This window comes from Panthera leo, chromosome A2, assembly GCF_018350215.1.
Source record: "Panthera leo isolate Ple1 chromosome A2, P.leo_Ple1_pat1.1, whole genome shotgun sequence".
Lineage (NCBI taxonomy): Eukaryota > Metazoa > Chordata > Mammalia > Carnivora > Felidae > Panthera > Panthera leo.
The window spans coordinates 106,740,234-106,764,135 of record NC_056680.1 but is presented as its reverse complement, the minus strand read 5'-3'; positions in this window follow the sequence as shown (position 1 = coordinate 106,764,135).

Here is a 23,902-nt window from a genome sequence, read left to right as displayed (position 1 = left end):
TTTTTAAAAACTTTTAAAAACTGGCCGAGGGTAGAAAAACTATGATATTTTATTTCTGCCTAATCCTGTTTAACTAATCTGTATTGGGAATTCCCTAGTCAGTAGGTTTATTACAAATATAGCACTTTGTGAAATTCAGTAATTCTCTCAAGGCTTCACAATAAACACTTACATAAGAGGTTTTTAAAAGTTGCCATCATTTCTCTATATTTTATGGAAATTTTAGAAAATTCTGAACAGAAACTTACCAGATGAACCAGTGCAGTGCTTCCTGCTTATAAAAAATTAATTAAGGAAACTGAGTGCCTGGTTTCACATTCATTTCCTGTGTCCAGAAAACGGGCGGGGGGGGGGGGAAGGGAAATGGGCATTTCTTAATCATTAAATATACTTTTACAGGAAGTCTCTAGGTGCCTGTAAGTTGAAGTGACCCGGGTGTGTATCCAATGCCATGCTCTCACCCTTGTGGTCTATTTTGAGGCATCTGAGTGTACTGTGAACATTACTAAAACCTACCATGTTGCTCTGAAAAGTTAACATCCTTTATTAGGATCTTACCCTCTGCGCTATTTTGAACCATCCTAATTGCTCCAAGTACCAAACAATGAGGGATAGCCCCTATACTAATTATTCAAATTAGCCAATCCTCAGGGAGGCTGCAAAATCTAACTAACCCACCCTGATAGCCATAGCACCCCTACATAGCTGCCCCTACAACTCTGGTTTGCTTTTATCTATCCCTGGGTGCTCTGGTGGGCCCCATCTGGCAGCTATCTTTAGTTAGTAGATGTAACAACAACAATAACAACAACAACAACAACAACAACAACAACAACAATCAGCCTTGTATCTACAGGAGTGTCAGTATCTTGTATCCTACCATTAAAAGAATTCTTCAAATCGTAAAAAAAAACATTTGTTACTTTAGCGATAACCACTGACTTTTGTATAACTTCTTGGGAGACTGCTCTTGACTTACTAACTGGTTCCAGACCGCAGAGGAAGAGACATTTGGTGTGGAATTGAAGCTTGTGCTTTTTGTCTTGTGGCCTGCTGCTCTGTCTGCTAGTGGTTGCCAAGTCTCAGAATATTCAAAATGAGCCATGCTAATTGGCTCACCTCTGGGGGCTCACCTCTGTGGACACACCTTATACATAGAAGTGATAGGCCACGAGCTCTGCTTTATTGGGTCTTTGTTCTAGTGTGCTTCCAGTCACCCTGTGTTTGGCAGAAGCCTATTCCAGGGGTCTGTCACTTCTTTGACATTGTGTTTTTTTCATTATTCTTTGGGGCAGAACTCTCATTTGTCTATGTGTTTGATCAACTCCTATGCAGAAGATGTTGGTTGGCTCCCCCACGGTAGAGAAACTGCACCTGGGTCTCCCATTGCTGTTGCTTAGGTGGGAGTAACAGCTAACTGTTTTCTTTGCTGCTGCATACCTTGTTGCTGTCACCAGGGAACTTTACACTTTCTAGATGTTCAGGGGCCTCGTAGGCTGCATCCTTGGAGACCGGCCACACAACGTATAATCCAAAGGAGGCCTCTCAGGCAAGGAAACTAATATCTCATCCCAACAACCGCCTTTGGAATACCTGCCAATTACCCTATTAAGTATTACAAGAACCCTAGCCAGTATGCCTGGACGTTTGTAAGTGCCCCAACATAACATACAAAGGCACTGGTACTTCTGAGTGTTGCTTACTGCCCTGTCCCAAGGAGAGGCTGCTCTAGCTCTCAAGTGCAAACTCCACTCCTTTAGAGGTGGCCTGGGAAGGCTGGTGCAAGAGCCACCTGCCTACGAGGCAGGCCACTGGTCCCTTTTCCCTTTTCCCCATAATCACCTAGAAGTTTCACACTGTGAGTTATCACACAGAGACTGAAACTAAAATCACAACATTAGGTGGCCAGAAGCCCCAAAACAGGTAGAAAATAATGGAATACAAGGGAAAGAAATAAATGCAGATACAAGAAAAAAAATTAAACTATATGTATGTGTAACTAAATTCCAGCAAAGGTCCAGAATTTGACCCAGTTGGAAATCCAAAATTTACTGAAACAATGTTTGTAGCAACAAGATTTAAAAGATGCCGATTGCCTTTTTTGCCTCAATAACACAGTCTCTAAATTAACTTTGACAACTACTAAAATGTACCAATTGACAAAGCTTCAAGACTTAATCGTAGTGGGTCTCAAATTTCAGTTTTACCAGAAATCCCATTAAATTTAAACATAGAACCCCCTATAACCTTAGAAGAGTAACTAAATATAAAATAGAGGAAAAAATAGGTATTCCTCACTTGAGCTATAGCCTTGCCTAAATTTCCCATGGCCATAATATCCATTGTCCTAAAATATTCCATATTGGACATAAACACTAGGAAACCATGAGCAATTATTTGAAACTGAATAAAGACTTTGGTACTTACAAATTGGCTTGACAAAAATGAACCCCATTGACCTCCCAGTTAAAATAGTTAAGATGGCACAACGTAAGTAAAACAGCACCTTTAAGAAGTCACTAATTATATAAGACATAATTAATGAAGGAGTGATTATGCTCATTCCTTCTCCATAAAAGTCAAATTTTGCCTGTTCTTAAATTTTCAAAAATTAAAGAAAGAAAAAAGAATAGCACCTCACAGTGGATTATTGAATATTTAATACTGTGGTTCAATCTGCTAAGGTCCCCATACCCAATATCCAATATTATTAAAATTGCTGACCTCACGCAATCACCAGCCAATAAATATTTTGATAGCAGAGATTTAGCTAATATGCTGTCTTTAGTGTCTATTTCAACAGTTTCTTAGTGGCAGTTTTCCTTCACCTCTTTTTTTTTTTTTTTTTTCCTTTTGGAGAGAGAGAGAGAAAGAGGGTGAAAATGAGCGAAGAGGAGGAGGAGAGAGAGAGAGAGAGAGAGAGAGAGAGAGAAGAAGCGGGCTCACCTACAGCGGTGCTCATGTTTTTACCTGAAGCAGGGCTTGTGCTCACCCAGTGAGGAGTTTGCCTTCACCTCTATGGGAAGCAAGACATCTTTTCCAGGCCACTCTCCACAGTACTCAACAGCTTTGCCATTGTATAAAATATTTACAGACTATATCTTAACTGCATCCACCGTTCTCCATCAGCACGAGTATGACATTACAGTGGTGATATCCTCCTCCAAGGAGTTTTATTTAACACACTTATTTTTTTAAAGATACTTTTTTAAAAAGATTTTTTCCTAATTTTTAGGTAATTGCTACACCCACATGGGGCTCAAACTTACAACTCTGAGATCAAGAGTAGCATGTTCCACCAACTGAGCCAACCAGGCACCTCAACACCCTCATTAAGGACATAAAAGTCCAACGTGTTTTAGTTTAGTCCTTTTTTACATTCTGGAAGCAACATATTCCTCATTTAGAGATTCTACTTAATCTTTCTGATGCTGCTTCTTACAAATTAACCTACCTTAACTGGGATCCTCTCCAGCAAAAGGCTCTAAAATCTGCCCAAATTAAAATCAATAGGCCCCACAGGGGACAACTCCATAAAATGCAACTGGGTGACATATGGGGTTGAACCAGAATCATTCACTCTGGAAGAAGCTGTTACTGCCTGCACCTGGTCACCTCAAGTGGCGACACACATGGTTGTTTTCCTGTCCCTGCATGGGGATACCCAGGCCACTGTCTCTGACGTGGTGCCCTGTTTGATTATCAAGGATGCATTCAACTGCAAATGCCATTCACTGAGATAGTAAACAGCCCAACTCAGTCCTGTCGCAGATACCTTCACTCAGTCCTTTACTCCCATGCCCCACCCCCCCCAGGAGGCTTTTCTCACTTGACCAAACTGCAGAGCTGAATACAAGGCCTAAAAGCTAGATATGCACCTGTGCAAGGTCATAGACAAGTTCATTTGTGACAATGAAGAGTGGCCAAGCCTTCATCAGGGACTTCCATCTTTGTTGCCTCATCCTGATCTACATGGGGAAAAGGTCATTTATTTTTGTATCTAGTGGCTGTGATTAAGATTTAACACAAAATCAATTTAACACAAAGAAACATTTTGAATGCAAACATGAAAATCAGCAAAACAATATGAATGCCACTTTGAAAAGAAGGCCTTTAACCAACATCAGCAGCTGAAAATCCATCAGTGATGATAGAAAAATGAATCTGATATAATAGAATTCAAGTGAAACCATGAAAGATGTGTAAAGCACTCTGCTTCACCCAGTAGTCTAGAAGGACATGGGATGGTTCACAAGGGCTGCATGCATCAAAAGGGATGTTCCACTGTGGCAAAACATGTGAGACAAATCTACGAAAAAGGAACCAACATGGAAATAATGTGGAAAACATTCAAACCCAAGGATGAAGGTAAGCGACATACAGAAATTCATGCCCCAGAAAGAGAAATGTGTCAACACCCAAGAAAAGACTGCGGTAGAAGTTGTGCTTAGTCTCCAGATCCATGTTTTCTTTTTTTGTGAGGAAAAACACCTGTTTAAGTGTGAATTTGATGGCTATTGCAAAAGATTCGCAATGAAACACTGTCTCATGAGGCATGCTGTTGTGTATGATCGTGACAAGAAGAAAATGAAGATCAAAATAAGAACATTTCATGAGGAATCCAGTGAATATATCCCTTCTGAAAGAAAACACCAACAAAGCTTATCTTAGCCTACAAAATGAAGACGCTGAATGGTATTGATCTCAATAGTTGTAACACTTACTCTCAGCTAAATATTAGATCATATTGTTCAGAGAATGACAAACTGATGGAGCTCAGTTATTTTCTCTCAGAAGCCCATTTCTCTTCATTGAAATCCTGATTTAGAAAAATCAAAAAATTGCTGAGACTCTCCTTAGTGTCCCGAGACTCCTTCACTATAGAGGCTTATCAGCCTCTTCTCAGGCCTCCCTAGTATCAGAACATCTATGACAGCCATAGGTTGCTAGTGGGCTTTAGGTGGTAGCATCTAACCTTGGCTCTGTGCTCTACACCATTAGAGCAAAAATTGCCATCCACTTACTGGCCCTTCCTAAAAATAATGGCTCTCACAGATCTCTGAACCTATGACTCTCTACACCTAGTTGCCCATTATCCCTGGGTCATAAATGCATCATCTCTCAAGCCACACCTTGATACAAAACAGAGCCAAACCTGGGCCTTATGGCACATTATACCTAGAGGAGCATGTGATCTCTCCTGTCCTCAGTACCTTGTCAGATCTAGGATGCCGGATAAGATTATCGTTCTCCCAGACACCTTAACCACTTGGCATTCCCTTGGGATCAAATGAATGAATGACAGTGGGAATTCATACACTATATGGATGGCATTGCTACTACCAAATGGATGGAGCTCAGTTGTATGGTGTTGCTTTGTATCCCCTAACTGGTGTGTCCCTGATAAAGTACCCTGCTCAAAAGTCAGCAAATTTGCCAAACTTCAGACAGTCATCTTGCCTCTGAATGTCCTGGTCAGCAAAGTACCTCTACTATACAGTTTTTAAAGAAATTCTTGAGTCTTTGCCTAAGAGTTTTACCCTCTGTTCAGAGTATAGAACTCTGTGAGCCTGTAGTCTCACACATACCCAAAATATAAATCAAGGTCACATGTATTTCTACATATTCTGAAGCCAAATGCCTCGTCAAAACACTTCTTATCCCCTTTGGAGTTTCAGACACTTCTCAGAAAACAGTATAGGCCTACCTCTTTTTGTTGTGCTTTGCTTTATTGCAATTTGCTTATATTGCATTTATTTGTTTTTTGAAGATTCGTGGCAACCCTGTGTCAAGCAGGTCTAGCAGCACTATTTTTCCAGCAGCATTTGCTTACTTCATGTCTCTGTCATGTTTTGGTAATTCTCACAATATTTCAAACTTTTGCATTATTATTATTGTTATGGTGATCTTGATATTAGTATTGAAATTGTTTGGGGGCACCACAACCCCCCTCCCCAGGTAAGGTGGCAAATTTAGTTACCAAATGTGTGTGTTCTGAATGTTTCACTGCCTTGCCATTCCCCCATCTCTCTCCCTCTGTGGCCTCCCATTCCTTGAGACACGATATTGAAGTTAGGCCAATTAATAACCCTATAATCACGTCTCAGTGTTGAAGTGAAAGGAAGAGTCAATCGATATGGCAAACTTAAATGTTGTCTTACTTTAAGAAATTGCCACAGCCATCCCAGTCTTTAGCAACCACCACCCTGATCAGTCAAAAGCCATCAATATCCAGTCAAGACCCTCCTCCACAAAGATTACAACTTGCTGAAAGTTCAGATGAGATTTATTCTCTTTTAGCAATTAAGTATTTTTTAAATTGAATTTTAGTTAACCTACAGTTCAATATTGGTTTCAGGAGTAGAATTGAGTGATTTATGATTCACACCTCCCTCCATAAACCCTCAGTTTGTTTTCTATCACTAAGAGTCTCTTGTGGTTTGTTTCTGTCTCTTCTGTTTCTCCCCCTTTCCCATATATTCATCTGTTTTATTTCTTAATCTCCACATATGAGTGAAATTTATGGTATTTGTCTTTCTCTGGTTGACTTGTTTCACTTAGCATAATACATTCTAGCTCTATCCATGCTGTTGCAAATGGCAAGATTTCATTCTTTTTGATGGCTGTGTAATATCCCACTGTCTATATCCCACATCTTTATATCCATTCATCAGTTGGTAGACATTTGGACTCTCTCCATAGTTTGGCTATTGTTGATAATGTTTCTTTAAATATTGTGGTGCATGTACCCCTTCAAATCTGTATCTTTTTTTAATACTTTGTGTAAAAATCCAATAGTATAACTGCTGGATCATAGAGTAGTTCTGTTTTTAGTTTCTTGATGAACTTCCATACTGTTCTCCAGAGTGGCTGCACCACTTTGCATTCCTACCAGCAGTGCAAGAGGGTTCCCCTCTCTCCATGTCCTCGCCAACATCCGTTGTTTCTTGTGTTGTTAATTTTAGCCATTCTGATTGGTGTGAGGTGGTACTGCATTATGGTTTTGATTTGTATTTCTCTGACGATGAGTGATATTGAGCGTCTTTTCATGTCTGTTAGCCATCTGGATGTCTTCTTCGGAAAAATGTCTATTCATGTCTTCTGCCCATTTCTTAACTGGATTATTTGTGTTTTTTTGTTTGTTTGTTTGTTTGTTTTGAGTTTGATAAGTTCTTTATAGATTTTGAATACTAACCCTTTATCCGATATGTTGTTTGCAAATATTTTCTCCCATTCGGTAGGCTACCTTTTAGTTTTGTTGATTGTTTCCTTCGCTGCGCAGAGGCTTTTTATCTTGATGAAGTCCCAACAGTTCATGTTTCTTTTTCTCCTTGGCCTTTGGCAACATGTATCATAAGAAGTTGCTCTGGCCGAGGTCAAAGAGGTTACTGCCTGTGTTCTCCTCTCAGCTTCTGATGGTTTCTTGTCTCACATTTAGGTCTTTCATCCATTTTTAAATTTATTTTTGTGTATGGTGTAAGAAAGTGGTCCAGTTTCATTCTTCTGCATTTTGCTCTCTAGTTTTGCCAACACCATTTGTTGAAGACACCATCCTTTTTCCATTGGATATTCTTTCCTGCTTTGTCAAAGATTAGTTGACCATATATTTGTGGAAGCGATAAAATATTTTTTAATTAAAATATATTCAGTGTATTTAAACATAATGCTATTGCGCACTTAACAGAATTTGGTAGAGTATAAACATAACTTTTATATGCACTAGGAAACCAGAAATTCATTTGACCTTGCTTTTATTGTAGTACTTTATTGCTGTGATCTAGAACCAAACTTTCAGTATCTCCAAGGTATGACTATATTGGGCGCTTAAACCCATCTAATAAAACATTTCCCCAATAGATCCCAGAGGCCTAATGGGCTCCTCAAAAAACTCTCCTTTGAGTTACACAATAAGCTACTAAATGGTGTCTGTCTTACCCCAGGCGTTAGTCTGTCTCAACTCAAGGCCCTTTAGCCAATTCATACTAAACACCAATTAAAACAAAAATAAAAACAAAACAAACAAAAAACAAAACCTTCCTAAAGACCTTTCCCGTATTTAAAGGGGGAATATACCTGGCCTACATGTATATAAACACACCTTAATGGTGTCTTCTTCTATTATTTTTTATTCAGATTTTTAATTCTGCCACCATCCCATATTGCTGGAGGCCAGATCTGAGGTACATACTCTCCTGGAACCTGTTAACCGTAGGTTGTCCCATGGGCCAGGATTCTGTCCATCTGATACAGGATTCATTTGAGCCTAAATTTCTACCACTTTGAAAATCTATGTCAATATGCAGGTTATAAGGGGTGTATACTTAATTCCTACAATACTTTTTATTCCCTCCAGAAAATTAAAATTACTCTTTCAGAGCCTTTCCAACAGAGAGTGCACACTAACACAAAGGAGATAGAAAACTAGACTTCGTAAATAAGATAAAAATAACACTCAGAGATAAAATCAACACCATATCCCATAATGATAAAACAATACCTCATTGGTAATAATCAAGCCAGAGGAAAATCAACATCAGACAACAAAGGTCTGTCAAGTGCAGCTATACACCATTCTGTTGACTGTTGGTTTCATTGCTATCGGTCTGGAGGCTTCCATTGGTTTGCAATCCGGCTCAAACCCTCCAAGTAAACCACTGTTTCCTGGCTTGTCCATCACCAACCAAACCAAAAACTGAGTCAAAGCATCCATAGCAATTGGCTAAATTGGGGACCTGCCTACAGGAATAATGCTGGAGCTCCAAACACAGCCACAGATATTTTAATGGACAAACATGACATCCTATTAACTCCATGTGCCCAAATCTGGTCATATGATTTAAAACCTATCTGCAGTAGAATCTCCCTCATTACCCATCTAGACCAAACCTTGAACACTTGGGAGCCTTTAGATTTGACTACCCTTAGAGATTTAATTGTGCCAGTCAGTTTCTGGTACTTTAGTCCAGTCATGGCCATATCCTTGATACAAGCATCATCTTTGCTAGCTGTGTACCCACAAAGCCTTGACTTAGAAGATACTTATAATTCAAGCTTTCAAGCCCAACATTGCCTTCATTTTCAGATTATACAGAGATTTAGCCTTGCTATAATACCATAGATCCACAAAAACAAAGCCCCCATCAACTCAAGTGCTCATCCACTTAAAAAGGATACTCCAGTACCATATCCAAACCATATTGCCCTAGCTGGAAGCTTGCTCTTAGAGAAGACATCACTTCACATAACTTTGCATGGGACAAAGACCTCAGCATTGGAAATGACTTCGCATTCTGTGCCAGAGACAACTTCTCCCCAGACACTGAGACTACCATAACAGCAAAGCCCATGGGTTGCCTCTGTTATCCCCTAAGATGATGATAAATTGAACATGGGACACTTATTACTTTTTATTTTTTTATTTTGTATATTTTTTTAATTTTTTTTTAACGTTTTATTTATTTTTGAGACAGAGAGAGACAGAGCATGAACGGGGGAGGGGCAGAGAGAGAGGGAGACACAGAATCGGAAGCAGGCTCCAGGCTCTGAGCCATCAGCCCAGAGCCCGACGCGGGGCTCGAACTCACGGATCGCGAGATCGTGACCTGAGCCGAAGTCGGACGTTTAACCGACTGAGCCACCCAGGCGCCCCAGACTTTTTAAATTATTATTAGAAATTATATTATGTTTCCACAGCTTGCTGTTTGCTTTGTCCATGTTTATGTCCCTTGTGCTCTAACCATACTTTTATACCTGAAGGTAAATTTTATGGAGGTCCCTACTATCTGTGCCATTCTAAAGATTAATTCAGATTATTGATTCTCCCAGTAGGTAACTGCCTCACCCTTTGATTGGACCTCCTATTCCCCTCCAGAGCCTTCTCCTACTTCCCCCCTTCCTCCAGTCTGTCACCACAACCTCCCACTCACCACAGCCACCCCTTTATCCTAGTTACAAACAAATACTATTAACCTTTACACATACTTTACTGAACTATCAGCTTATAACCTCCAACAACAAAACTGCTGTACTTACCATCTTGACTCAAGAAATACACCAAGATATTATTATTATAAAAATATGTAATTCATACTTTAACAAACTTTACAATTCCACCATGATATTGTTAGAGACCCAAAAATTTCAGATCTAGGAAGATATATTATCTATTTTTTTTAACATGATGTGACTTATTTTTATTTGCTTTGGGGCAATTATAAGAAAACTATGTACAAGTAGTACCCCCTCATTATGCAGTTATGACAAACAACAGTGTCTCCAGATATTGGCAAAATCTCCTAGCCTGCATTTGGGAAGCCCTGGTCTATCATAATTTCTCAATTGGGATTGCAAAGGGACTGATAATGACTAAACCTAAATGATGCAATGCAAAATGTACGTTTTATTGAACAGTATAAATATGGCCATATATATGTTTCTATAGATGTAAATAAAACATATAAACATGCTACTGACTGTATTCATCCAATACTCCTTTTGGTCTCCAATCCCACACTTAATAAATTTGAGATGGTATGGCATAAAGTAAATATTCAGAACTTCAAATGTCAAGTCAGGGACTTGTGAAATTTTCTTAAATGGAAATAAAATCTTTTATTAACAATGAATCAAAATTAGCTCTATGAAAGCTATATTTGGGGAGGAAAAAATTCCCCTTCTACTTTGTAGGTTCTTTAGCTGGTCTAATAATCAAATTAACATAAAATAGATTAGTATCAGAAAAACAAATTCTATTATGTACGTGCAGGTGCATCATAAGGATAGAAGACCCAAAGATGAGCTGAGCAATTGAGGATTATATGCCATCTTGAGCTAAAGGATGGGAAAGGGGCCTGAGGCTTCCAAGGGGAGGAGGGCAATTAGCGCACATGACAAAGCAGCAGTTTTGGGAGACTTATTCTCACCCTGTCTTAATTAATAGAGCCCTGAATAAGCACATAATTTTTAATCAGCTGAAAGATAGTTCTTTCAATGCAGACAGATCATTACATTTGACCACATCTAAGTCACCATTTTTGAAGTAAAATTACAGGGTGACAAAGTAGCAATGCTACTTTTCAGAGTAACTAATGAGAATGATCACTGAAACAAATCTCTAAATGAAAAGTAATCCAGTTGTGATTTTCATAGTTTATCTTCCACAAACTGGTAGATTTTACACAAATCAGGTAAGTTCTGCTTTGCCCAGAGAGGCTTTATTTTAATTAGAATTAATTACTTTTAGATAAGGAATTTATCACTGGTCAGATTCACACCTTCATAAAAGGCATTAAAGTCTTCTCAAAATGAGGTTGCTCAATCAGTTGCAGTGTCCTGGATTGGAGGAGGGAGTAATTTTCTTCCAAATTTCGGCATGAGATCCCATACTTATCAACATCTATGGTTCATTATGAATTATTATTTTGAAATTCCTGTAATTTTGTATGAAAAACTCAATTATTATATCAGAGTTTGGTGTTAAAATAATATACTTATTAAAAGAAAACATTTTATTTTTTTAAATGTTTATTTATTTTTGAGAGAGAGACAAAGTGTGAGCAGGGGAGAGGCAGAGATAGAGGGAGACCCAGAATCTGAAGCAGGCTCCAGGTTCTGAGCTGTCAGCACAGAGCCCGATGTGGGGCTCCAACCCACGAACACTGAGATCATAACCTGAGCCAAAGTCTGATGCTTAACCAACTGAGCCACCCAGGCCCCAGAAAACATTTTAAATATACAAAAAGTAACCTTTTTTGTGTGTATATATTTTTCATTCTTAATGGGCTAGTGACCTAAAAATAGGGGTTCTCTGTTCAGCTCTAAGATGCTCTGACAGTGTTGTTCTCACTGCTTATTGTGAAGTCAGTCTACAAAGACATGGACGGAGAGATAATTGAACCACTAAATGTAACATCTGAAGTTTCAGTAACATCCCTTTGGCATGAAAGGTGATGCCTGAAAGTGTTTTGCCAAGACTGTGAGGGATTGAATCCAGAATTCAGGACTGTCACCCCCATATCACTCTGGGAGTCCAAAAAAAATTAAAAAGGATTTAACAAAATAATTAAACTGAGCTCATGACTTGAGGAGCTTTTGTATTTGGCAAAGGCACTTGGGAGCAGAATCTTCCTTAGCAACCGGTTAATCATGATCTCTTGGCTATGTTCACCATCATCCATTCACACACTTGTGTTTTTATCTACATTTCACAGATACATATATTCTTATGTTAGTCTATATTTTTGCATGCTTTATTTATGTAAAGCTCATTTACCTATAATATATTAAACAGTACATTGTACAGCATTTTGAAATGTAAAATGCACCAGGAATCAGCACTGATATTTTTCTCAGATAAATCGCTGCAGTGATTACCATGAAGTACATTGATGTCACTATCACTATGACAACATTATGACAAGAACTAGTCACTCTAAGCTACCTAGTAAAGGGAACTGTCATCTATATTTCTGAATAAAATATAATACATATTAGGACCTCTGCTTTCTTACATAAATTTGTACCTTAATGGTTAGGGAGTGTTGAATTACAATTGGATGAAGAAACAATTCATGTTAATGTCTCTCGAAAGGTAAGATTTGAATATTTGAAGAATGTATACTTTAACTTTTCAGTCAGTTAGAAAGGAAGCAATTGTTTTATCATTATGGTATAAGCCTATTTGATGCAATAAATGACTTCTTTTTACCTGCTTTTTTATATTTTTGCATTTAAAAAAACACAATGCAGTGATACCAACAAATATTCTAAATAGGTGAACTTTGGGATCTATTTGAAGGTTTTTACACGAAGCGATATTAGAATCTTTCAGGATACTGCATAGTTTTTAATTTTTAGCTTCTTATGAAAGAAGTGAGTCACCCTTTTGTACTGTTCCATTTTTAATTAAGCAAGGATTCAAACGCATTTCTCCTTTGTGAACTCTAAAAATCACTTGACTCTTATGTATTTTCTGTCTCCCTCCCCCTAGCCCCACCCAGGGTTGTCCTATAGAAAATAAATGAAGGCGGACTAGAACCCTAGGAAGAAAATATTAGTTGTCACAAACACCATTCATCTAGAAATGCACTGTTGCCAATATTTTTGGATCATTTATGCTCAATTTTATACTTGTTTTAGTTTGTACAGTACAGTGTCAGCATTCTGACATTTGCTGTTTAGAGAACTATATTACCACATGATATGACATGAAACAGTTGACAAATGGCAATTTTCCCAGTAATGTTTGCCTTTTTATTTGATCTGAGCCAAATCAGAAACTCTTTAGAGGAATTCCTTCCTTGTAAGATTTTATAGGTTTATAAAAAGAAAAAACAAAGGTATAATCTGTCTTGATTTTAAAAGCCTACTTTCCATTTGGGGCAATTAAGAAATATGTCTGTATTGGACATAATATGTATATATGGGCTGTAATCTTAGCGATGCACACTGTGTTCTCTTATAACTTCTTAATTGCAAAATTCTTAATGAACATGATTGAAAGGCTACTTCATTTTTTGTAATGCATCATTTGGTGCCAGAGACACTGAAAGAAAAGCAGAAACATTCTTGGTGCAGGGTATATTATTCCAAGTATATTATCTGATGCAAAACTCAATTATGTTTTTGGTGTTACTCAAGTACCTATTTAGAACAACTGAGGAAGACCAGCAATTCTTTAAAAAATTGAAAATGGATAATATTCATTATAAGCAGCCTGAGGTTTCTCTGAGAAATGATATGATTAGCTTAATATGCAATTCGTATTTTGTTGTATCAGTCTTTGTATTAGAACTCAGTTGTACCTATTCTGATTATACTATTTTTAACTAAATGTTTCTTGTTTTTCAAATTATGCTGACTGTAGGTGTTATACACCATCTAAACTAAGAAAAAAATTTCATTTCAATAGAAGACATTTTGAATATGCCTCAATTGCATTTTTGACCAAAAAATAAACATAAATAAACGTAAATATAAAGTGAAGGAATACAATAAATATTCTATTGGTAATTTAGAAGCATCAAGCAGAGAGGATGTCAACTTGTATTTTAATGAAAAAAAACTTTAAAATTGATTGCTTTAAGGGTTTTGTTTTCATAAGGCATAATTTCCTTGCAATTTGTAGTTTCTATTTTAAAATAAGCCTTTAGCTGAGCATATTGCATATCACTAAAAAAAAAATTGCTCGACACCATCCATCTAACCTATTTTTATCATGTAATAAGACAAGCATTAGATTTCCTGTGTCTTATATAAAGTTAACCTACTTTCTACAACCCCCCCCCAACCACCACATGTATACAAATGTACACTCACATGCTTTTGTGTTTATTTTTCTCTCTAATTCAAATTATATGTTTTACCATAATATCATTTTTTACATCTCTCATTTAAAATTCTTGCAGAAGTAAACAAATTTAAAATTTGGTTCCCTAAGAACAACTCTTTATTTGAAGATTTAAGCAACAGTAGATTTTTTAAAATCTTTCAGAGAACCAGGACATCAAAATCATATTCTTACAAAAGGAGTTCAAATATTAAGAAATAGTTTAGATCTAATAGAATATTAGTCAGATGTTAAATTAATCACTTTAATGTGATGATTATTCCCTCATCTAGTGTTTTAAATTTACTCAAGTTCAGTGATGTTATAGCAAGTCGGAAATAGAAGGCAGGAAGGTAATCTTTTTTCTTCTTTTGGATTAAAAAGAAATGTTTTAACATTTTGCTTTAAAAAGAAAATGTTTTTGTTAATCTGGAAATAAATAAAAATTGCTGCTTATAAATGTAGGACAAAAGGACAGCAATATCTCTTTGTCACATGGACTCTGAGTTACTCTAGTTTGTCAGTGTAATTTCAGGAGGCAGCTTTTAGAGTGCATAAGGAATCCTGACATTTCACAAGATACTTAATCTAAAATGGAAACCCTTTTTTAGTATGCATATTAAAGTAAGAGTATATATCAAGCCTTAATTTATTTGCAGTTCACTGTAAAAATGACATTTGTGAATAGAATGGCAGGGACTCCAGACACCGATTTCTATCATATCCAGATCCTAAGACAAAGTAGCTGTCATTATTTTACTAAAGCAATATCATCTTGATTTATCTTAAAATTACATTTAGTATTCTTTTATAAGCAAGTTTAGGCTGTGACTTTAAAAAAAATTGAAGGCTTTCATCAATCCAGGAATTTTTACACAGACAGTATTGTATTTGATAATGTTAATGAACTTATTTTTCCTTTCTTTTTCCTGAATAAACCTAATTTGTTTCCCAAATGTTTGTTTTAAATTTAGTTGATTCTGTGGTGCAGTTAAGATGTGGAAGATAAGCTAGATATTTTTATTCACCTACAAATCTTAACCCAAGTAATTGTTTAAAAAAGTACTATATTTAGTGTTCACAAAATATAGCTTGTGGCCAGAGTTTTTGGCCAAAAATATACCATAAACCTTTTGTTAGTATTTATGCCTAAGTGAGAAAGAAGGCAGGAAACTTTATTTTCTTCAATGTAAGTGAGGTTTTCCCCTCTCTATTATCTCAGAGTTCAGTACGCATAGGAGCCCCTTGGAATATATTTATTTATGATTACATTTTCCATGAGCCCAGTCATTCTCTAGCCTTTGAAATACACAGGCCTTATTTACTTATCTGTTAGGAAATATTTACTTATTCACTATCTGTCTGGAAATATTTTGAGTTGAACAGAAGCAGCAAAAGAATAGCTCCACCTGCAGATGCTGTTCCACTGAGAAATTAATCCTAACAATTGAAATCATCACTGAGGGAGCCCGGGCTTATATTTCTTCTCATTGTGATACGACAGTTTACCTTATTTGACTCCTTGGGATAAGGAAAGAAAAAGACTATTTTTCATTCAGATTTCCATTTAAAACTTCACTTTAGGGGTGTCTGGGTGGCTCAGTAGGTTGATTGTCCGAATCTTATTTTCAGCTCAGGTTACCCCAGGGTCATGGGATCGATCCCCATGTTAGCTTCTGTGCTGAGCATGTAGCCTGCTTAAGATTCTTTCTCTCTCTCCCTCTGCCCCCTCCCCCACTCCCACTCTGTCTATCTCTCTCTAAAATAAAAGGAATCTTTTTTTAATTTAATACTTCACTTTAGGACTTTACACAAAAATGGTTCAAGATTCCTCTACTCCCTGTCCTGTATTCTATTTCCATCCTAGTATATATGGTTGATCTGCACTCCAGACTGAGATCCATAAATGGTCTTCACGGCAGGGGGAGTTTAGGGCTACCTTTTGGAAGATAGACTCTAGGAATACTACACAGTATGTTATCAACAAGATTTGAACCCCCGTTAAAACAAGCTAAAATAAAAATATAGCCTTTTAAGGGACAATTTATAAAAAAGACAATCATGCAACTTTGGGGAATGGGCTGGAAAATTCGAGGGACAATTTTGTCTGCTTTTGTGTGTGTGTGATTGAAGATGTGTACATTTTGAGGATGATCTCTATGTATTTGCCTTTTTCTCCTCCAAATAATTCATTCATTTCCTTTTTCGCTTGTTTCAATTATTTTTTTTTCTTTTATTCATTCAACTAACATTTAGTGAGCATTGTAGCATTGTGGGCCATTTTATTTTTTATTTTATTTGCCAAACTTTTTTCCCATCTCCAGACTTTACCTTTTCCTATTATCCTAGTTGATTTCTTCACAACATTTGTCACTGCTTGAAACCATCTTATTTGTTTTTTGTTTTGCTACATTGTCTGTTTTCCTCTACCAAATATAAGCTTCCTGAGAAAAATAAGGTGTGTTGTTCAATGCTGAATTTCTCAGATCTAGAGACTTGCCTGGCATCTAGTGTTGATAGTAAATACTAGCAATAATAATACCAACAGCAACAATCAATAGGAGCTAACTTTTGCTAGAATTTTAACATGTTTGTTTAATAAATGAAAAGAATGAAAGATTGAAGTCATACCATAGGATTCCTTGAGATGAGTGAGGCCCAAATTATGTTACTGGACTTAATGTTCGATTGACCCCATAAATTTTCATTTTCAAATAACCTGGTTTCCTAAAGTCAAAGGGTATCTGCAGGCACTCATCATTATTCCTAGGGCACGTTTGTGTTGGACAGGAATTAGAATGGCATTTTGGGGGGCACCTGGGTGGCTCAGTCGGTTGGGCATCCGACTTTTAGTCAGGTCATGATCTCGCAGTCTGTGACTTCAAGCCCCATGTCAGGCTCTGCGCGGACATATCAGAGCCGGGAGCCTGCTTCAGATTCTGTCTCTGTCTGTCTCTGTCTGTCTCTGCCTTTCCCCCTCTCTCACTGTCTCTCTCTCTCTCAAAAATAAAATAAAAACATAAAAAAATTTTAGAATGGCATTTTTTGTGATATCTTAATAAAGTAATAAATGGATATTCCCTTGAGGCCTGGGCCTCTAATTATTATTCTTACATTTGCTTATGATACAAGAATCCTTAAGGAGAACTGATAGTAACACCAACATTCTACCTTTGGTTTGTCTCTGCTTCTGGTCTTGTTCCTGGTATTGTCGTTTTTGTTAACTCTTTTACAAATGGTGTTAACACTGTACAGGATAGTGAAAAGATTAGGTGAGGAACAAATGATCAAATTAATTTTGACAGTTGGAAAACAAGTCAAAATAAAGAGCTAAATTTTAACAAATATTAATGGAAACTGTTGTATTTAGGTTTAAAAACTAGTTAATACGTAATAAGAAAATGCCCAGAGTAATGGTGTTAGTGTGAAAACAAGACACATCACCTTCTTCGAATGTTGGAAATGTAAGGTGAATATGGTAAGAATGTGAAATCTCATGTGCTTTGATAAATGCGTATTCTCAAATAAAGGATACCATGGTCTGCATTTTAAGATTGATACTAAAAATTTACTTCCATTTGAAGAGGGTCAAATTAATTTATTCCATGATTTTCCAGAGCAATAAGGCCTGCATCTTGCCACAGGAAGTGTTTGGGTAAAGAATGAATGAGTCTCATTCAGTTGTAGAGAGAGTCCATGCATGGTTGGTACAAAGGGGTGGATGATATGTTTCTTCTAGGTCTGAGTTTTTTTTTTTTTGGAGTAAATTATTCAAGGCCAAAAAACAAACAAAAACGGAAAAGTGAAAAGAAAAAGAGGATCTTTTATTTCCAGTCATCAAATGTAGAACATACTAATTTTTTTAAAACGCTCTCTTGAGAACCTATTATTTTAATTTCACCTGCTCTGTTGAAAAGAGCTAAAAATGGGTAATTTATTATCGCAGATTTTTTTTTTTACTGTAAAAACAGCAGTACTACATTTAGCTTGATTCAATTAGCCACACACACAAACACAATAAATCAAAAATCTATCAAATAAAGTGTTCTAAAGCCTCAAGTTAAGAACTCTTTTGTAAATTGTTCATGCTCTAATTGAGAGCAAGCTTGTTATATTTAGTGTTTCTTGGCTAATATGACAGTAAAGTCAATGGAATGTTGTTTTTAATATCCTAATACTTTAGTGTTGAGTGGGGAAAAAAGAAGGGAGAAAAAAAGATCAAACTTGTCAAAGACAGAAAGATATAAGGAGCAGATTGTTTTTATTATCCTTAATACTTTAGTGGGTAAAAAAAAAAGAGGGATAAAAAAAGATCAAACTTATCTAAGACAGAAAAATATAAGGAAGATAATATAAATATTTATGACTTCTTTGCTACCAGAAACATTAAGCAGAAAGTGGCCAAAAGGATTTCAGTTCTGAGTTTCTCTAATATACGGAAAGTGGCTGAGTGGGCTATCACACTCCTCTCTGTGCCTTTGTCAGAAATAGGAATACTCACTGATCTCCAGAAATTATTAGAGTAGGTTATTTCTTTGGACTAAACTTCTGTTTTTCTGTCTCTGTCTCTGCATCTCTCTGTTTCTCTGTCTCTTTTTCTCATTCTCTTCCTGTTTCTTTAATACCTTTTGCTCTAATAATTTTTCTGACTAAAATTCTCCAGTAGAATTCATTAGTCTTATATACTTTACTGATTTTTAAACAAGATTGTTCACTAGCATTTTAATCAAGATTGTTCACTAGCAAGGATAATTCAAGTGTTTTAAGCCCTGCAATTACATTTATCTCCCAAATCAAGTCTGAAGTTATGCTAAAGATTTTTAAGTTTTGTTTTTAATTATGAAAGGCATTCTCCTTAAAAGAGTCAACCATGTGCCTATAAAGTTAGCAAGCATTTGTTGCTTAGAGTGTTCTGTGGATGAAACGCAGTTTGTTTACATTATGTAGGAGTTTTAAAATGCTCTTAGATTTTTCCCTGGCATATTTGGATTAATTTTGTCATCTAAATTTTTTTGTCTTTCATGTAAAAAAATCTGCAGCTAACCAGATGAAGTTGAAGTCTAAAACTAAACTTAATATTAATTCAGTAGTTTAACCAAACCGTACTTTTTATATATTATATTTTAACTTTTTTTTTGGTAATCAAATGGAAGTATTCCCTTCTCTAATTCTCAGTTATTTGTCTTTACAACATCTCTGCACTTAAGCTCACAGAAAAATAAAATTAACAATTCATTAGACTGCGTAAGGTTAATCATGGAATGGAACCAAGGAAAAACTCCAGGTAGATCTCTCACCTGCTCAGTTCTGTTGTAATAGAAGCAGCATAAGTTTAGGCAGTCAACAGTGAGGATTGAATAGCTCCTTTCAAAAGTCTACCATTCTTGGGCCCCTTTGATGGCTCAGTCTGTTGAGCATTCATCTTTGGCTCAGGTCATGACTTCACTGGTTCTCTGCATCGGGTTCTCTGCTATTAGTGCAGAGCCTGCTTCAGATCCTCTGTCCACTCAATCTCAGGAATCGTAAGCCTCAGTCATCAATCTTGGGCATCACTGATTTGGTTCAAGAAACTGTACTCTTGCCTCTTATCCATTTAATGGCCAACTGTCAATTCCTCATCAAACTTCTTTCCACACTGTTGCCAGCAAGATCTCTTTAATATAAAAATTTGATCCAAGTGGCTGGGTGGCTAAGTTGGTTAAGCATCCGAATTTGGCTCAGGTCATGATCTCACAGCTTGTGAATTCAAGCCCCGCATGGGGCTCTGCCCTGACAGTGTGGATCCTGCTTCAGATCCTCTGTCTCCCTCTCTCTCTGCTTCTCCCTCATTCGTGTGTGATCTCTCTCTCTCTCTCTCTCTCAAAATTAACCATTTCAAAAAAAGATGTGAAAATAAATAAATAAATAATAAAATAAAATAAAATAAAATAAAATAAAATAAAATAAAATAAAATAAAAGTTTGATCTTCTTACCACCCCCGGCTCACGAAAATCCTATTTAAAAATTTTGAATCATGTTAGAATAAATGCCAATATACATTGCATAATCTACAAGATCTTTCCCTTTTTGGCTTCAGCTATCCAACTCTTTGTATGTAAAAATTATCATACGCTTTACTCTGTCTGGAATATTTACAATTTTTCTAAGTACCATGTTATTCTATGAATCTCTGCCTTAACACTTCATATTCTTATTCGTAATTCAACTGTTAAACACATTAATTATTCCAAACATTTGTCAGGCATTACCTCCAGTGTCAAAATCTCTCTCTACCCCCGAATTTCCACCCCTTTCTGCAAAGGTCATCAATTTTTACTAATGAAGTTTTTTATGTAAATTTATTATGGCAAATATCATATAAATATCATAATATCATAATATGGGCATATTTAAATAAATTTATTTTACTTTTACCTCTTTTGTTTTCCTTATTGAATTATGTGCTACTACAAAGTAAGGTCTGTCCTGGATTTATCCACCTGTCACTGTTGTTGAACATAGCGCCTGCAGCATGGTAAGCTTTATTAATATTGGGTAACATAGAATATATTTCCCACCTACTGGAAATAAAACCGAAGAATATCTCAATAAATTTTAGTTGTAGAATGGGAATATAGGACACGTTAAAAACCAGGAGCTCTAGAACAAGCCCCTCTGGCAACGAAGTTTTATTCCATCACCCCCTAGTAATTGAGTCTCAAAAGGCAGATATACCACTGCTGCTCCAATGCAAATGTGAATTCAGAAACCATGCAAGCAGGCCAAGGGTTGCAAACATAAGAGAATGAGAGAGAGGTCCAGTGGACTATAAGGTCTTGATCCTGATTTCCCTGGGAACTGTAGTTTAATTCATGTGCCAGTATATTCTTTAAGGTCAACATCTTGCCCAGACTCATTTTATTTGTGTTCATATCACTTGCAATCAATAGAACCCTAAATAATATAATAGCTTATATATTTGCAGCCACGAGGGTTTGTAGGTTTGATGAAAATAATAAAATTGAAAATTAAAAATTAAATATCACTTGAAATAATCGTAGGAACATATATTAGTCTTGATGGTACTTTCTGGTTTTGCACATATGCACACACACACACACACACACACACACACACAAACATACTCACTCCTATAGCTACTTATAAAGAATTTCATAAACATTAAGGTATTCTGAGGAAGCATAGGGAGGTGTTTCATTATATACTGAAGGAGTGAAAAATAGACAAATTCTTGATTTACCAGGATCACGATAAAAGGTTTATGTTTTTTCATGTAAACACGTACTCTCTATCCCAGAATAAACCATTGTATTGCAAAACATAAAATGATAATGTGATTATGATCTTTGAAAAAGGCCTTGTTCTACTTTTGCTGGCATTGTTGCTCTTGTAGTTTTTAGATAAAAGTGTGATGTCCTTTAAAATTCTGCAACCAAAATAAAAACTGTCAATGAAGATAGCTATTCTGAAATTGGAAAGTGCCTTTTTTACTTCTAAAATTGGAAATATAGGAGAACTTAGATGTATGGATGGATGTATAGTGTTTTTTCTCCAACTTAAGGGTCTGGAAGTGCCTCATAAAAATATGTGAAACATCACACACTCAGTAATTAATTAAGCTGATGATAATTGAGGATTATAGGCTAGTGGCATATACTGTTCATACTGACAAATAATTTTTCATAGTTCTGGACAAATGGCTATATAGTTGGTAAAATTATAATTAGAAAGAACCCATAAGTATATTGCCCCACATGATATCGAGGCTGAGAGGATAAGAGTTTTTTTACTTAGTGGGTAGATATGATGATAAGTAATCAGCCTGCAGTAATTTTGTTTAGTGTATTATAATTTTTGTAATATATGAAATTTAGATCCTGTGAGAAGCAGATGCTGAGATTGAAGTTCAGAAGGGCTACCAAAGGTTATTGTGGAGTAAAACCTGTTTTAAAAAAAATAGAAGGGAGTGGAGTGGCAGGAAGGAAGAAACATGACTATGCAGCAAGAACTTTCAGACCATGTTTTGTATTTGATAAAATCTACCACCCCATCAGGGAGGCTTGGGAGAATGATTGCCTGTTAGAAGAGTCCTGCGTTAAGCAGAAATGGATCGTTAAGTATCATAGTTTGATCAGTTATCTGCTGTGTCCAAAGAGTGACCTTGGCTCAAAAGCTGTGATGAACTAGAAAGTGCTCTGAAGAGTGTGGTTGGGAATCAGGCTGCCGCTTCGTGTCACATGTCCATGACGGCCACATTAAGAAAGACAAAGTTATATCATGATGAGCTCTGAGTAATAGAATTGTTGAATCACTGTATTGTATACCTGAAACTAATATAACAGTCTATGTTCATTACACTGGGATTAAAGTTGAAAAAAACACATAAAGCTAATTAAAAAGCGTGCTCTTTGATCAACTGAGGTAACATAATTCATTGAGAGTTAGGACCATTGTCTAGAATTCCAAATTGTGTGTTTTTAATTTGGAAAGCGTTTGCTTACTAAAGAGTCTTGGGGTGCATGGATAACTCAGTGGTTAAGCATCCAACTTCAGCCTAGGTCGTGATCTCACGGTTAGTGAATTCAAGCCCCACATTGAGCTCTCTGCTGTCAGCACCGAGTCTGCTTAGGATCTTCTGTCCCACTCTCTCTCTGCACCTCCCCACCACTTACTCTCTCCCTCTCTCTCTCTCTCAAAAATGAAATAAAAACATTACAAAAAGAATCTGGGGGTTACCACAAGGGAGTGCCTGAATGGAAAATGGAGAAATGGAGACATCAAGTAAATGTTCTTTTCACTAAAACTTCATTATGTAAAAAAACAAAAAAAAAAAAGGTAATTTGCATGAACACAGATCTCCGAAACAAAGTGAACAAGATGCCAGGTTCAAAATATGGAAAAGAATTCAGAATAGAGGGAATAGAAAAGGAGTACAATTGGACACATGTCAAAAAAGAATGGGATAAGGAAGAACCTAGAAAAGATAATTTCCAGAGTGGAATACACATTAAAATAGGCTATATAATATTTGTTTTACTATTATTATTATTATTATTATTATTATTATTATTATTATTTAAAGTTTATTTATTTATTTTGAGAGAGACAGAGACAGTACAAGTGGGGAAAGAGCAGAGAAAAGGGAGAGAGAATCCCAAGCAGGTTTGGGCTGCCAGTAGGGAGTCCAATGTGGGGCTCAAACCAGTAAGCTGTGAGATCATGACCTGAGCCTAAATAGAGTCTGACTCAAACTCCGACTGGGGCACCCAGGCGCCCCCAGCTATACAATCTTTAGAGACCTCCATTCTGCATTGCTCTTAGAAAGCAGCTGTGCCTAGCCTAATTCCTGCCATAACTACCACCTCTAAGAATGAGATTGCCAGAATGTGCAAGAGAATTTGTAGTTTTATAAGATATAATATATCCTTAAATTGGGATGTTATGTTCTCTGGTAGTTGTCCTGTGCTTTTCAGCTTGAGATCTTGGGTAATGAAAAATTTATTAGTGGCATATATTTAATTTGATTTGACAGTAAGAGAAATATTTGTTGGTATAACTTATAAAATCTGGGAGGA